The sequence below is a fragment of the Hakea prostrata genome, unplaced genomic scaffold, assembly GCF_041222555.1.
Source record: "Hakea prostrata isolate BN-2017 unplaced genomic scaffold, UWA_Hpros_2 contig_189, whole genome shotgun sequence".
NCBI classification, from domain to species: domain Eukaryota; kingdom Viridiplantae; phylum Streptophyta; class Magnoliopsida; order Proteales; family Proteaceae; genus Hakea; species Hakea prostrata.
In genome coordinates, this window is record NW_028291308.1 from 64,239 (window position 1) to 81,670 (window position 17,432).

Genomic DNA, 17,432 nt, shown 5'->3' on the forward strand with positions numbered 1-17,432 from the left:
CCTTTCTTTTTTGTCGTCGTTGGATATCCGTACCGATACGGCTTCTCTGTTTATATAGTGGCTCCAAAGATCAACCGGAACTTTATCGAGCGAAATCTTGTAAGAAAATCGTTCCGTCTGCGGAGGTTGGGGCCAGTGAGGTGGTTTCAACTAGTGAATCCTCCAAGCGTAAGGCGACTGCTGTTGGTGAATCTTCAAGTCAGATTCCCACAGTTTCTATTGATGCCACCCCTGTGCCTCTTTTGCCCGAAGTGATCGCTCGTCTTTCCCAAGAAGATCTTGATCACTCCGTTGTTGATGGCGCTGCCGACGCCCCGCTGCGAGAGACCGTTGGTGCACCCCCGAAGGAGACTCGTCGGGCATCCGAGGCAACTATGTTGGCGTTTGATGAAGGTGTGGTCCCAGCCAGGTGCTGCTCCTATTTCCAATTCTAGTGCTTGTTTGGCATCCTCCTCCTCTCCTTTGGAGTTGGAGGATTTTGCCACCGTGAAGCGCCGTCGGGTGACAGGTGATGCAGCTCATCCTTCTCTTGATGTAGCTCATCCTTCTCATCCTTCGCCCAAATTAGTGTCAAACGAGTTTGACAGAGCGTTGGAATGGTGCACTGCTGCTCGATGACTTCTGAGAGCGTAGTGCTTTCCAAACTCCCAGATGAAGTCTTTATAAAGTCACTGGTGATGTAAGTCTTTCTTCATTATCTTTTGATTCTGAAAAATTACTCTTCTGCTCCTTTTTAACTCGGAAGTTATTTGCAGGAGTCTTACTGGTAACTTCCACAACCAAGTGGAAGCAGCCTCTAGGCTCAATAGGTTGAGCAATAAAGTTTCCAAGCTTCGGGAAATCTCTAAAGCTAAAGATGCTAAGATTGCTCGCCTTAGGAAACTAGCTTGGGAGGTTGTAGGAGAAAAGAATTCGATGATCCGTCGTCTTCAGTCGGACTTGGATGATGCCAGGGAGAAGATCCGGCAACTGGAGCGAGCAATTGGAAAGTCAGGAGCCAAAGGATCTGAAACGTTACCCCAAAGGCAAGCTGTCGTTCCTTTGCCCGAATCCCTTCCAATTGATGTTCGCAGAGCCTGCGTCTTCAAGTATTTACACAGTAAGCCCTTTGTTGATATGATGAATGCTTATAACTTGCAGGCGTACCGGGATGGTGAGAACGAAGTATGGAAATCAATATTAAGGAAGGATTCTCATTTTGATACGACTCCCTACAGTGCTGTTTGCTATTCTGAAGTATTTACCGATTTGGGTATTCCTCCTACTGACTGGATCAAAGATAAGATTGATCCTCCACCCTCCGATCCAGATATTATGCATTATCTGGAGAATTCTCCTGTTTATTCTCTCCTGGAAGGAGTCAATTATGACGAGCTCGTCTTGAATGCAAGTTTGGTCGAGGACCATACTTCTCCTGGACAAGTTGGACAAAGAGTATGAAATTGCGGAGGATCTTATGCATACCGAGATATTTTTTGTAATCCTCATTTCTCCTCTTCTTTTCCTTGAATCCACACCAATGGTTGACTCATATGTTTGTTCTAGCAAAGTTGTGTCGATCTTGTATGACTTCTTAATAATCACCGATGATGACTTTCTTTTTTGACCGAAGATTGTATCCAGCTCTTGTAATTGTTTTGATACTGGCCTCTTTTGATCTTTTGAAGAAATAAGAAATTAACTTCATCTTGAACTTTGCTAGCCACTTGAATCGCTGTTGAATTAGGTCTTAATTGTTTGAAATAATGCCTTTACTTAAAGATTTCCGGAGAAATACAATAAGTCTGAGAAGGAACTCACTCGGGTTTTAAACCAATGCCTTTACTTATGGATTTCCAGAGAAATACAATAAGTCTGAGAAGGAACTCACTCGGGTTTTAAACCGATGCCTTTACTTAAGGATAATTCAAAAATTCAATAAGTCTTGAAGGAACTTACTCGGGTTTCAAACCGACGCCTTGCAAAAGGAGCTCACTCGGATTTTCATCCGATGCCTCGACTTAAGAAGATCCGAAAAAATTCCATAAGTGTTGAAGGACCCACACGGATTTTCATCCGATGCCTTATAGTTGGATCTTGTTCTTCAATGTGGTGTATGATGCCCCCCAATCAAAAGATAATTTGTTGAAAGCCAAAAATTGCATTGATTGAGTTGAAAATGTTTACATCGCGAACAAAATTGAAATCATCATCAAGGATAAAACTTTTTGAGATGCCTGGCATTCCACGACCGATCCAACTCTTTTCGGGTTTTGATATTCTTCAGCACTGTAAGCTCTGAACCAACTGGTTTTACAACCATATAAGGTCCTTCCCAGGAAGGGTCCAATTTTCTTTGGTGACGCGGATCGGAAGCTAAGGTGTTTCTCAACACCAAATCTCCGGCTAAGTACCAACGATTCTTCACTCGAGTATTATAATGAGACGCTATCCTTCTTTGATAATGTTGAGTTCGAGCTATTGCCTTTGCCCGAACTTCGTCCAACAGATCAAGACTATCAAGCAGTCCTTGCTCATTTGCTTTTTCCTCGAACTCTCGATCCCGTAATGTCCCCGCCATTATCTCCACTGGTGCCAATGCTTCGGATCCATATGCCAACTCTGAATGGAGTTTCTCCTGTGGGTGTTCGAACCGTAGTTCTATAGGCCCACAGTACATTATGAAGTTCTTCGACCCAAGAAGCTTTGTCAGCTTCGAGTCTTCTCTTTATTCCTTCCAGTAGCGTTCGGTTAGTAACCTCTACCTGTCCATTGCTCTGGGTGTATGCCACTGAGGACATACGATGCTCGATCATATATGTTCCGCAAAATTGCTCAAATTGCGGACAGTCGAACTGAGTACCATGGTCAGTGACGATAATCTTTGGAATCCCAAAGCGATATATGATTGACTCAACCACGAATTTCTCCACTTTTTTCTCAGTAATTGCTGCCAGTGCACTGCCTTCAACCCATTTCGTGAAGTAATCAATTGCTACTATCAGATATTCCCGTCCGCCTGACGCCTTGGTGAATTTGCCCATGATATCAATTCCCCACATCGCAAAGGGAATGGGATCTAGAATTGAAGTCATGGTTTCAGCCGGGCACTTCGATACTGTAGCATGAATTTGATAGTTACCACACCGACGAACATATTCCATAGCAGCCTCTTGGACCTTAGGCCAATATAACCCAAGTCTTAGAATTTTGTGGGCCAGGGCTCGTCCACCCATGTGAGCTCCACAAATTCCTTCATGAACCTCAGCCAAAGCTGATTTTGCTCCTTCGGGGCCTATACATCTCATAAGGGGTCCAGAATAAGATCTTTTGTATAGTCTCCCATTCGAATGACAAATCTAGCTGATCGTATCTTGATCAACTTTGCCTCTTTCGGATCCTCGGGTAATTTGTCATCTCTCGGATACTCGATTATCGGATCCATCCAGCAATGCTCTGCTTCAATATAAGAAATTTCTTTCTCATGATAACTTGGAAAAGTTATTTCTTCAATATAGACCGAAGGGTCTAGATTCTTTTCTTTGGCATTGGCTAGTCGGGATAGCTCATCTGCCACTGAATTTTCATTCCTTGAAATCTGAGATATCTTCAAATTCCAAAATTGGTTTTGAAATGCCTGCACTATCTCTTGATATTTCTTCAAGCGTGGTTCTTTAATACCATACTCCCCCTGGACTTGGTTGACTATAAGTTGAGAGTCACTATAAATAGTAACATCTGCAATAGACAATGCTTTTGACAACCGAAGTCCAGCTATTAGAGCCTCATATTCTGCTTCGTTATTACTTGCTTCAAATGCAAATCTCAAAGCATATCGAATAATAAATCCTGCTGGACCTTTTAATAGAATTCCAGCTCCTGCTCCATCTTTATTACTCGAACCATCCACATATACCTCCCAAGTGGTTGGTATAATGGGATCCTCGATGGTGGATTCCACCGGTGCAATAGTTTCTACTACAAAATTGGCTAATGCCTGAGCCTTGATTGCAGTTCTGGGCTTAAAGCTCACTTGGAACTCGCTGAGTTCAACCGACCAGGACACCATCCTTCCAGATAAATTAGGTTTATTAAGAACTTCACTAAGAGGAAAAGTTGTAAATACCTCAATTGGATGAGCCTGAAAATATGGCCTTAGCTTCCTGGCGGCCATCATGAGAGCCAGAGCCTGCTTCTCAATCTGCGAATATCTTGTCTCTGCATCTAGCAACACGTGGCTTACATAATAAATCGGCCACTGTTTTTTATCTTTTTCATGAACAAGTACTGCACTGACCGCTGAAAGGGACGTCGCTAGATATAGCTGTAATATTTCCCCCTTCTTGGTCTGGACAGGATCGGTGGTTGTCCGAGTGCTTCTTTTAACTCCTTGAGAGCTTTCTGGCACTCTTCGATCCATTTTGCTTCCTTGCTGCCCTTCAAATCTTTGAGTGCCTTGAAGAAAGGCAAACATTTTTCTCCAGACTTGGAGATGAATCGATTCAAAGCAGCAACTCTCCCTGTTAAACACTGCACATCACGAACAGTTTTGGGAGCCTCCATATTAACCAGAGCTTGTATTTTGGCAGGATTAGCCTCAATTCCTCTCTGTATTACCATGAAGCCCAAAAATTTGCCCGAGGAGACTCCAAAGACACACTTTTCTGGGTTCAGCTTCATTTGATACTTTCGCAGTACTAAAAATACCTCAGTCAAATCTGCAATATGATTTGCTTTTGTAAAGCTCTTCACTAGCATGTCGTCAACATAAGCTTCAACATTCTTTCCTATCAGATCTTTAAAAATCTTGTTGATGGCCCTCTGATATGTTGCTCCTGCGTTCTTCAGGCCAAAAAGCATGACCTTATAATAATAGCTTTCACGATCAGTCATGAAAGCTGTAAACTTCTCATCCTATTTATTCATAAGGATCTGATTATACCTTGAGTAGGCATCCATGAAACTTAGAGTTTCATATCCTGCAGTCGCATCTATCAAGAGGTCAATCCGAGGCAACAGATAGCAATCTTTAAGACAAGCCTTGTTAAGATCTGTGTAGTCTGTACACATCCTCCACTTCCCATTCGCCTTTTTTACCATTACTACGTTGGCCAACCAAGTTGGGCATTCAATTGGTTCTATGAAACCAGAATTCTTGAGTTTTTCAACTTCACTACGAACGGCTTCATACTTTTCAATGGAGAAATTTCTCCTTTTCTGTATCACTGGTTTCACCTTAGGATCTATCCAGAGTTTATGCTCTGCGACAGCCCGATCGATTCTTGGCATGTCTTCAGCAGACCATGCAAATACGTCTTTATTCTGTTGAAGAAATAACTTCAACTCATCTTTAAATTCCTCCAGCTGTTCAGACCCGATATAAGTAATCTTTTTCTCATCCTCGGTACACAGCTGGATTTGTTCCAGCTTCTCCTTTGGTTCGGGTCTTTGCATCTCTGCTTCTTCCCGATCGTCTCGAACCAAATTTTAAATCGTTAAATTTTTATATTCAAAGATTTAATAATTCATATATTTATAAGATACAAATTAATATGAGGGTATTTTGGTCATAAAAATCATAATTTGTCCTTAATTGAACTTATTGGATACCTCAGGGGAGGCAGATGCAAAGTGTCCATTTATTTGGACTAAAAATGATATAGGTCAAACCTCAGGGGGTCCAGATGAAAATTACCCCATGATTCTTTTATGGTTTTACCCAAAAAAATGTAAGCATGGTTCAGAATCTAGGTTTCTAACAGCCACAAACTGAGATCTCAGGAAACCTGGCTGAAACCAGGGAATTTCCCCAGCCAGTCTTGACAGGTGGTTTTCACACCAAGTAGTATGTTTTTTCCACCTATTTTGGTATACAGGCTATTTAAAGGGTTTTGAACATAATGCATGAGCTATTTTTCTTTCTTATGAAAAATCTTTGAAAAGATAGAATTCATAATACTACCCTACCAATTGAGGGGCATATAATAAGTTAATGAAAAATGTTCTAATGTACTTTAAATCTTTAATATAACCATCATCCCATGACAAACTAAATGATGTAAACCATAAGCTAAATAAGCAAAAGAAATGATTGCCAAAGTCTCCACTTTGCAACACCAACCTTAGTTGCATAAAGAGTTCCTTGGTGGATCCATCCCACGAGCTAGATACCATTGCATCTGGTTAAGCCCCTCCTCAAATGTGCAACATAGATACCCCATGACATTCTGTAGGCCCAACACTTATAGGTCCCATTGTCAATTGAGAAAGATATCCCTGTCTACAGAATGGGTCATCGAGAATGTGAGAAGATGACCCACACATACATACCTTTCTTGTTTGGGTCGTCAAACCACCTTCAACCCACCTTGCAATCTTGAGTGTTGAAGAAGTGAGGAGATTTCAACCAAAAATCAAGTTGAAGAGTCAATAATAGGGAGAGGAGCTCAAAACCAAGAAATCTTTGAAACCAGCGAGATCTCAGCAAAATGAGTGATTTTAAGTCCATCTCGATTGTGATTTCAACTAACTTGAACCCAGATGGGTTAATTGTTTTTTTCCTGCAGTCCTATCTCATTTCAACCTGAAGCTTAGATTTTCGGTGGAATTTAGGGCGGTTTTGACCGAAATTTGTACCATGAATAGAAGTGCATTTGTGGGGCCACTGCCATATTGGAATTTGCCACAAAAGGCATCCTTGAACAACATTCTTATTGCAAATAAACCTTCAACAAGAAAAAAAATTTCCAGCTCTTAACCACCCCCCCCCCCCAAAAAAAAAAAAAAAAAAAAAGAAAAAGAAGAAGAAGAAGAAGAAAGTAAAAGAATTTCCAGCACTAGAGTGGAAAAATAACACTGAATGATAACTTTCAGAATGGATCAGCCCAAAATCTATTGCTACCGAAGTAAAAGTACCAAACCATGCCTATGGTCAATGGAAATTGCATTCCTTTCCAGCATGTCAGTTTGTTTTCATATTAATATTTACTTCTTCTTTTTTTCCTGAAATATTCCAATTTCCAAATAGCAACATGGAAATGTTAAAATTTTGGTTAGTGGGTGTCGTATGGGTATTTCTGGTCAGTCTCATTTGATAGCTGGAGTCTAGTAACACTGCATTCTTGTTGTACATGCCAGAAATTCCAGTTTATCTGATGGGATGGAATTTTCAATGTTTCAAGGTGGAAATCTTTGAGCTCTCTAAACTAAATCTGAGGGGATCTGGGTTCTAGATACCCTGATCCTTTGTGGTATCATGAAGACAGGGGTTTCCAATCAAAGTTCAGTTTTTCCCATGCAGTGCTGAACTGAAGAAATCCTTATTCGAAGATAATCATGTAAACAAGGATTATTTTCTGCTGAATGTGTTTGTGCTGCATGATGCACTGATGAAATCCTTACCACAGTAACTGCATGAAAAATGAACATGCCAAATTTTTTTTCTTCCTACAGTGCTTCAGTACCGTAGCTTTGTTTGTACTTAAACAATTGAACTGCTCTTCCTGAACATGGGAATGTGGTTTGCCAGTCATTTGCTTCTGGGAGGTGGAAGCTGTTTAAATTGGGTCAGGATTCTTGTTCTTGAGCATTTGGGAGGAGGGAAATTGCCGGACTTGTTTTCAAAGTACATTAATTTGAGAAGAAATACAATGTTGCATTTATATGTAGAAGGAAATTCTGATATAAGTTTGCATATCACAGGAGGAAGAAAGTTGGGAAGCGTTAAACCAATGTAGTATGGCCCTAGTTGCAATGCATAGTAGAACAGGGGTTATTCTGATGAACCATAGTTGCCCACCAAGTAGTGGGGATGAATTCTTCAATTTATTTCTTCCATGGTTCTGACTTTGGCATGGGCATTGGTCAGAATATTCAATGAAATGTGAAAGCTTTTAATTTACTCATAAAGTTGCTGATACTTCACATTTATTTTTAGATATGGTTGTTATGGGTGGTGTCATGTTCTACTTGTCCAGCTTGTTATACTGTCATATTTTGGGCAATTTAGGAGAGGTGCTTAGTTGAAAAGGAAGAACCCTGAGGAATCTGTGCTGAAATCTGGATTTATGGAACCAGAGAACTCCAGAATTTTGAAGATCAAAATCTGGAAAGTAAAAGTTATTTATTTGTACCTGCACAACAGTAACATTCTGGGCATCACGGTCTACAATTGTATGAATTGTACATGCACTGTGTACAGATATTAAATTGTTAGGGGGCAAATTTTGTTATATGCTTATATTTATTTTTCATTTTGTAAGTCTTTGGCCTTTCCTTTCAATTGTCACCCTGCACTGGACATCATTTTTTAATGTATGGTCTCCTTCATCTTCCCAACTCCACATCTCATCAGAGAAAAATATCCCAACTTCACCACCCTACATAAAAAGTGGCTTCATCACTGCATATGTTCCTGCACACATGTAGATATTGGTTCCTGTCTCTGCCACCAGCTAATATGTAGCCAAGTACCAGTGACACCAGATATTCTCCAATAACAACAGGAAAAAAAAAAAAACATTATTGTGCATCTACTCACCGCATTCTTCTTTAATTTTCAGTGATGGGGAAACATTTATTTCGGCTGATGATCTACGAATTAATCTTTGGAACTTGGAAATAAGCGATCAAACTTTCAATATTGTTGATGTCAAACCATCAAACATGGAGGATCTAGCGGGTAAAATTTCTCAGTATTTTGATAGCTATACTTGCACTTGTCTGCTATACTTTCAATATGGATGCTCCTCTCCCTGTGGGTAATGAATGTAATGCTTCAATAAACCATTTGGTCGGTGTGATAGTTTATGGTTAAAATTGGTAAATTTAATCTTTCTTCCTTCAAGTTTTTTCATGCTTCAAACCAAAAACTTTACTGTGTTTGCAGAGGTTATAACATCAGCTGAGTTCCACCCAACTCATTGTAACATGTTAGCATATAGTAGCTCAAAGGGTTCAATTCGTCTTATTGATATGCGGCAATCGGCTCTATGTGATACTCATACCAAATTGTAAGTGACCTTGTGGATTCTGTCTATTCTTACCATTCTATCCTAGAGTCCTGTAGAAGTGACAAAATTAAATATCTTAACTAAGGCTTTAAAGCGAGGTTTAATGATGTTTCTTGTATACAGGTTTGTGGAGCAGGAGGCACCTGGATCTAGATCTTTCTTTACGGAAATTATTGGCTCAATTTCAGATATTAAGTTTGGAAAGGATGGAAGACATATGCTTAGTCGTGATTACATGACCCTGAAGGTTTGTAACTTTACAATTTCATTCATCCTACTAAACAACCATTAACATTATTTGAGGTTTTTTTTTGTGTCGGGGGGACCATCTTTTAGCTCCTCTTAGGATCCCATTTATTTGGATGAAATAAAATGGAAAAAAAGAACAGAAAGAGGTTCCCCCCCCCCCCCCGGGCGGGCATGACGGCTTCTTGTTTGATAGACATAAAAAGAGAAGAAAGATTCCTTGGTGTTAGAGTGAATAATAGAAACGAAAAGAAAATCAGTAATATAGTATCCGACCTAAATAGTACATTAACCAAGCTCCTGTCACAACAATTGCATAACTATTACACTAAAGTTGTTCAATAAATGCTGCTAAAACCATATCACAATGTTTTCCATTACGCTGGTGTAAGTACTGCTGGAAATAAATAGCAACCTTTTTTTTCACAGCGGCAGTGAAGATTCTTGTTCAGTGTTAAAATATAAACACTGTTAGAAGTATCATACACTTGAGCTTAGCGGCTTCTTGCAAAAAATGACACATCACTGGGCTTATGAAATGTCAGTATAACTTTTGGAGTATGTGATCCGAGGTGTTTGTTTAGACACTTTTTTTTCTTTCTTATACAATCCATTTCTAAGATAAATTCATCACATCCATTGACATTCATTGTAAAACTAAGAAATTACATGTAATTGATATTCACTTTAGGTTTAACCATTTTAGTACTAATGAGCAAAATCCACTTAACCTTAATCTCACTAAAATAGTTATAACATGTACAAATATCAAAGTTTGAGTCATAGTCCATGTGCTATGACTTACTTCACCGTTCACCTAGTCCAAACTATCTAAACTTTAATGGAGCGCTTTTTAGGATCAATCTTATTCCATTTCTCCAATTTTATACTTGCACAATGTGAACAAAGCTGTTTCATTATTTAAGATGGAGGAAAAAAAGAAAAAAGAAACAATAACGACTACAGCTTAGTAAGCTTACAAACTAGGAAGTTGATCAAGTAATATTCAAAATCAAACTCAAATCTCACCCATTCACAAGCTCTATAGGCTGCTTTTCAGTAGTAATGCAGAATTGAAGACATATACAACAAAGAAAAAGCCCAATGGGTTAGCCCATCAAAGGCCTTAGTATATGACTCTAATCAGCCCATGACTTTCATGGGCTAGGACTGTTTTAGTGGGTTACAGTGAGCCCACATGTTACGACTTTCATGGGCTAGTCCTAAGCCCAAGTCTAGTCCTTGAGATTTTCATCAAAGTCAATAAAATGTGCTATAGCTTAAAAATATGGAACTCTAGTAAAAAATGGGGTTTTCCTTTTGAGTTAGGTAGTAGTTGAGACATTGATAGGTAACTATTACCTAGTGGTTGGATGGTGCATTTAATGTTTGTCTCTTTAGAATTGCTATATAAAGGGACTTATGTAAGAGGGTGGATCACTCACTTACATTTTGAAATCAAAATTTCTTTGTAGATTGGTATCTGATCCCATCGATCCACCTTGTGGTGTGAAGCCCGGGTGTTACTTTGTTGTTGTTATTGTTCTCTCAATTCCCTCATATTGTTTCTTCGATTTCTTCATCTACTGTCGAGTTGAATTGATGATCAATTTTTCATCTAGTAACTAACCAGATCTGCCCATCCAGTTTACATCAAATTTCCAAGGCACCTTTGCTCATCTCTTCTTGATAATCTTAGTCCATCTTAATAAGCCTAGAGTCTATAATATAGAACCTGATGTGAATCAAATTCTAGGGTTTAGTTTGTTGGAGTTTTGCCCTAGGATTAAGGTTTGTCTTCTAGAGCTGTAGGTGCCTTTGATTGAAGGATTTTTGAGGAATTTAGGGTTTGCAAGGGTTAGGGATGGGCCTAGAAGGATTTGGCCAGGCCTAGGGTTAAAAGGAGTTTAGGTCTTAGGCCCACTACTGGGCTGTGGATGTAGTTTCAGATCTGGAATTTAGGTTTAGGCTTAGGTTAATGGGTTTTAGTGGTTGGCATGAAAGTGTTAGAACACAAGCTTTAATAAACCAAAACAGTAGCTGAACTTGAAAGAGAATGAAGAAGAAAGGAAGAAGAAGAAGAAGATGAAGAATCTGCAACTGTGAGCTGTGATTCTACCAAGAGAGCCTAGAATCGCAGCCTCCTTTATTTATATTGCTGCTGGGCTGAATTACAACTTGAGAAGCAATTTAACTTGCTCTCCACAAAAGGACACTAACAGTACTCCTTGCAAAAACAGAAAATAGAAAATTCCTAAAAAGGAAAGAACATGAAAATAGAAATTGTGTGAAAATAAAAAGTTCTATATTTTCTAACTCTTCATGACCAAGGAACCTCGTTTGAAGAAGGAAAGTAGACAACTTGAGCACCAAGGAAGACTGTTCAAGGCATGCACACCAAGGCAGCAGCCTTGGAGCATGCATATTCTCAACAAAAGGTATTAGGGTTTGGCTGCTGCTATTATGAAGTTTCAAGAGGGAATTTTGAACTTACCGTTTAGGAAATAAGGTACTAGGGTTTTGGTAGGCAAGGGAAGGGGCTGTTGTGGTTGATTTATAATTTCAGGCTTGATCCTAATAGGTTTGGGTTGGTTTGAGGCTTCTTACCTGGGGTAGGATTCTTAGGGAAGTCAACTAAGGTTATGGGGAGGTACGGTAGGGATGGGAGATGGTAATCCTAAAAGGGTTTGAAGTTTGATTAAAGATTTTGGGAGTGATAGGGTTTCTAGTAACATTAGGGTTTAGGGTGTCTAGAGGTTGAAGATGAAGTGCAGGGCAGGTAATTCCAAAACCTATGGAGTATGCCTTAATGGAAAAACTAGAGGTAGGACTAGGGTCTAGGGAAGGGTGTGATCCAACTAGAAGGGAAAGGGGGTGGTTTGGGGTTGGGGATCTAGGGGTTTAGAAGGGAGGGTGAATGGTACTGCTACAGGGAAGAGGGGAGGGGATGGGGACGCTTATGGGTAGGCTGGGAGAAGGGCGAGAGGGTTAGGAAAGGGTTGGGGTTGATGTTTACTTATTTGGAGATGAAGGAAGGCTGCTGGAGTTAATGAACTACTTCTGGAATTGAAGAACTATTGCTGAAGCTTGAAGAAACACAATTGAAAAGGCTGTCATAGGCTTCACAAAATGAAACACACGACTCTCTTGCCTCCAAAACTCTCAATCACAATTTTATAATCAATTCAACTTGTCAATTATAGAGAATGTGATGTAAATCCTATTCTAGGGTTAGGACTTCTTTGGTAGTTTCCCTAGAATTTGGGATTTGCCCATAATCTTCCAGCAAATGAAGGTAAAAGTATTATGGGTGGCCTAAGTTGGTAGCAAAAAAGCTAAATTTTTTTTGGATTGTGGAAAGGAGAATTGAATCACATAGTTTTGCAAAAGTCAGATTACTATAGTATTGCGATGTCAATTGCCTAGTTCCTTCCTGAAACAATCCCATTAGGAAATTAGCTCTTCCACATAAAAGTCTTAAAGATCCATTTGACAAACTATCATGGGTTTCTGCTTGAAGAACCTAGAAACAGTTTCAAGTGTTTTTGGAAGTAGAAACATTTTTATAGACATTGATAAACTTGTTTTTGGGCAAAATAGTCAGCAGGTTTTAGTAGGGTCTCTGTTTGAGGCAAATTTTCTGAATACCCTTCTTTAAAATTGTTTCATATAAGTTAGCCCACACCCAACTCCCAAAACAGACAAGTGGCCAAAACTACAGCAGAAATTCTAAACTCAATTATGTTTTAAAACCACCGAGAAAAATTTTGGTCGTAATTGTCCAGCAACCAAAAACGGTTTGCGTCAAATAGTCATTGGGCAACATTTTGTAGGTAGTTCTAAATCAAACTATCAACCCTACTAGCTACTGTAACACGCCCCGTCAGAAGAGTGTTTGTAAGTCCAATGGTTAAATTCAAATATTTGAATTTAATTTTTTTATTCTCTCTCACTCGAGTAGTGATTCTCTCAAAAGAAATTCTAACTTTTTTGTTTCTTTTATAATGGGTACAATCCAAAATTATGTGAGAAGGGTTTTGGAGAAAGGGGAAAATTTAGGGATTGTGAGGGGATTGTTTACCAGGTGGTAGTATATCTAAATATTATTAGGGAAGATGGCCCGGGGGTGTCAATTTGCAACCTAAACCATTAAAAACCAAACCGAACCGGCCCGTTATAACCTGAATCAGCCCAAACTGAATCTTAATGGGCTGTGTTTGGGCTGAGGGGGGCAAAGCCTGAATGTTTGGGCTGGTTCGGGCCAGCCCGTGTGCAGCCCATTAACAAGTTAGTTCTACTAAAATATAGTTTTGCTGAAGTTTTATTGGACTAGTTCTACTAATCGTGTTAGTCTTTCTTTTTTTTTGTGTCATTTTTTTAAGAGGTCTTAGTTTTTTACTAAGATATAGTTTTAGAGAGTTTTCTATTCAATAGCATCCACATTTTTGGAACATCTATAGCTTCAATTTTGAGCTTCAATTCTCTAATATATTTTAAGTTTAACTTGCACAAGTGCCATCAAAATACCTTTTGCTTCAAATGCTTTCTACTTTGGGCTCAAAATTTATTGTTGAGAGTGAATAACAATACTTTTTAATGGTCTGAAAACCATCCCAACCTGAATCCAAAACGTTAGCACAAAGTGTTGGCCTACTTGAGCCCAGACCACACCAAACCAAAATCGAACCCCGAAACCGTTATTTTGCATATGGGCCATGTTTGGGGTTGGGCTTGGTGTTTTTCAACCCGAAACCATTAAGCCCAAATTGAAACCACCCCAAACCGCACTGTTGACACGCTTAGAAGATGGAAAGGAAATGGAAAGAAAAGGAAACCTGCGATTAGGTATGGAAGGGTTTGGGATGTTAAGAAAATCAAGGAAGAATTGATAGAGGGACTCAAGTGTTCAATTGGGATGGGAATTATCTTGGGTAAGAGAGGGAGGGTTATGGGATCTTGCGGTAAAGGGAGGGGGGGGGTTTGAGACTTGCGGCAAGGGGGGGGGGTGTTCTTGCTGGATTCTTGAAAGAACCCCAAGATTCTTTCATTTTCTTTTCTGTTTTCTTTTCTTATTCTGCCGCAAGAAAGAGAGACTGAGAGAGGGAGACCGAGAGGGTTGGGAGGGAAAGGGGAGCGTTGTAGTGCTGGGTGGGGGTGGGGAGGGGCTCAACAGGGTCTTCTTTTTCTTTTCTTCTTTTTTTTTTTTTTTTTTTTTTTTGGGGGGGGGGGGTGGGGTTAGGGAACGGACTGGGGCTGTTGCTGGTCTGGTGCGACAGCTGGGACAGGGTGGGTCAAGGTTGTGCAGAAACAGGGGAGGGCTGGGATGTGTGCGATGGACCTTGGGGAGGTGGGAGAGTGTAGGGATTTTGTACGTACTTGATTGAAAGGGTTACTGTGATTGGATTAGCTGCTGTGGAAGATAAATGATTGCTGGAATTGGTTAAAGACTGCACAAAATTGCTTGATCTTGAGAAATTTGAAGGGAGATTGCTGAATATTGAGGAACTTTTCTAAATCCGACCCTGGTCCTTAATAACTTTTCATTCAGTCCAAAAGCTGAAAATTACATAGATTCTTAAGCTTTTTATACTTTCAAAAGACTCTTACTTGGGTGGGGTTCCATAGTATACAAGGATTCCACCACTTAGCCAAAACCCTTAGATTGAAATTTAAATAATTAAAAGACTTGGACTTCAGTTGGGTTCCTTTATAGATTAGGATCCTACCTCATTACTAGGACTCTTGATATGGAATTCTACTAATTAAAAAATCACATGCTTAATTAGATTTTAAGTTAAGTTAAATAAGCACATGCTAATTTAAGATAGCTAGGACTCAAGAAAACAACTTTGAATCCAAATAAAACTCCCTAAACCAATCCAAACTCAACTCCTTAATTTAAACTCAAATAGAAATATGAAGTATTCTGGAAATAATTTCCGAATTAAAAGGGGGGCAAAAATGCCCAAAGTACCCCCATATAGGGGTTCGGCCTGCCTAGGATGGCTTCTTTGAGCTGTCCTGGGGCCCCAGTTGAGGTTTCAGCTAGGAGGTCCTTGTGTTCACATCAGTAGTCCCCTGTGGAAGCATTCATCTCCTGATGAATGTGCTGATTGAATGCTCCTGACTAATGCTTTGGAAATCCTTGGTATTGACTTGTCCTCGCATCTTGCAATGGGGAGAAAGTAGTAGATACATGCGTAGCCAATACTGCTTCTAGACAGAACTCTGAAGAGCGATAGATTGATGGATGTGATCTTTGAGTCTAGGAGCCTCCTTTTCAACAAACTGAGAAGGCATGATGAAAATCCATGGCAATGTATGACTGATGTGATTCCTCCAATATACCCTTTACGGTTAAGGGTGGGTTTAGTGTAGTGCAAAATAGGGGCTGGTGCTATTCTGAAATTTGTGAGCAGCAGCTCTTGCAATTCAATTTCAGGGGCACGTTGATTTCAAGTAGAAATTGCTTTTTGAAGGCATGTCCTCCGTTGATGTAGTTGCCTTGGCTATGTCCCTGTACTCCGCCCGACCAGTGCCTATACTTCTTAGAGGCACTCTATGTATCTAGTAGGGCTTTGTCTTTGAGGGCTAAGATCTCCACCTCCGATTGGGGCCTTTTGGTCTATTGGGACTCCTCTATAGTTACCTTAGAAAGCATGGGGCAGCATCACTGTACTTTTTACTAATTCATTGTGATCCTATTGACTGTCCAAGCGTCCTTCATTGCGGAAGATTGTTCTAGGACTGCTTCTAGAGGTGGATACTGTAGCTTCCTCTAGAGGAGTTGGCTGGGTGGCTTTGGGAGACTATCTCCCTTCTTTGTGGACACTTACTGGCTAGAGGTTCTTTGTTGTTGTAGAAGCTAGGGTTGCTGTAGTTGGTGTAGCTTGTTCCCTTGTGGTCTGTCCTATGAGGTTGTGAAAATTATGAGAGTGGATCCCTCTTAAGGACATTACTCAGGTGGTGTTGTAACTCTTGGTTGTAGTCATGAAGGTAGTAAGATTCAAGGGTGGGTGAGCAGTAATGGTGGGACCCTTCATTGTCTTCAAACAAAGGGTTCTCTACCTGAATTTGCTGATGTGAGTGCCCTTGTTTCTTTCTCTTTAGTAGCGGTCCTCCTGTTGGTGTCGATCAGCTGGATGTTCTTGTGGAAAAAACAGATGGCTCAAAGCTGCTGACATCTCTTCCCAAGTAGTGGGTTCATTACCTTCATACATCATTGATCATTACGTCTCCTTTTTGCACTTCCACTGTTCATGGGCTTTATTTATAGCCTCTGAAAGAAAACAAACTAGAACTCTGACTAGAAAACCAACTTGGTTTCAAATTAACACACTGGTTCTAAGTATAACTCTGACTTGGCTAAAGACTCTGAATTCAAATGAGGCTTCTATCATATCTTACTCTACAAAGATCCAATTTGGAATCCAAAAGTAGATATCTAATCCTGGACTGAAACTAAGGACCTTGACAAGGACTCTTCAATAAGTCACAAATAATGACTCAAATGAGAAAATAAGAATAGATCTGGGGTCCTAATAACAATCTGGACTCAATGGGATCAGCATGATGAATTTTTTTGAAATGACCAAGTGGCGTATGCAGGAACCCTCCCCCTAAACCCCCTAATTTGAGCCCTAAAGCCCAACCAAAGTGGTGCACCTAGTGGGCTGACTGAACCCTCCCAGGGGCCTAGTGGTCCTCTTCCCATCTCTTCTGTTAATTATACTAGTTCAGTAATTTTTGTTTATTTTTTGAGTCCAAATCTGATTTTGCTTTTTTATTTGAGTTAGTTATGAGAGTCCTAGTTCAGTTGGGATGCCCAATTCGGGATCTATTTTAAATTAAGATTCCTTTGGATAATTAGCTTTATTATGCAAGTTGGTTTCTTTTATTTGTGGCTGTTATTTAGTTGAGTAGTAAAGGGGGGATGAAAGTCTATATTATTTGAGTCACGTTTTGTTTCCTAGCTGAGATTCATTGGTCTTTCCCTCCACTTCAAGTTTATATATAACCCACCCATCTCATGTAAAGAACAAGTTGAATCAAGACCGAAAGTCTGAATCTTGAGCAAAATCAAGTGGTGGTTTTCTTGGGAGCGCCACAGCAGTTATCGAAGATCTTCTTTTCCAAATACCAGCATACTTCTTCAATCTCTTCTCCAATCAATTCAACAAGCCAGCAGCATCTCCA

General features: G+C 39.9%; 1 long non-coding RNA gene across 1 annotated transcript; it reads left to right on the forward strand.

Moving 5' to 3' along the window:
- The first annotated feature begins 8,171 nt into the window (after nucleotides 1–8,171).
- On the forward strand, nucleotides 8,172–9,291 carry LOC148998680 (uncharacterized). Its single transcript, XR_016171135.1, has 3 exons — nucleotides 8,172–8,659; nucleotides 8,867–8,990; nucleotides 9,114–9,291. It is a non-coding gene; the product is annotated as an uncharacterized LOC148998680 (long non-coding RNA).
- The last annotated feature ends 8,141 nt before the right edge of the window (nucleotides 9,292–17,432 follow it).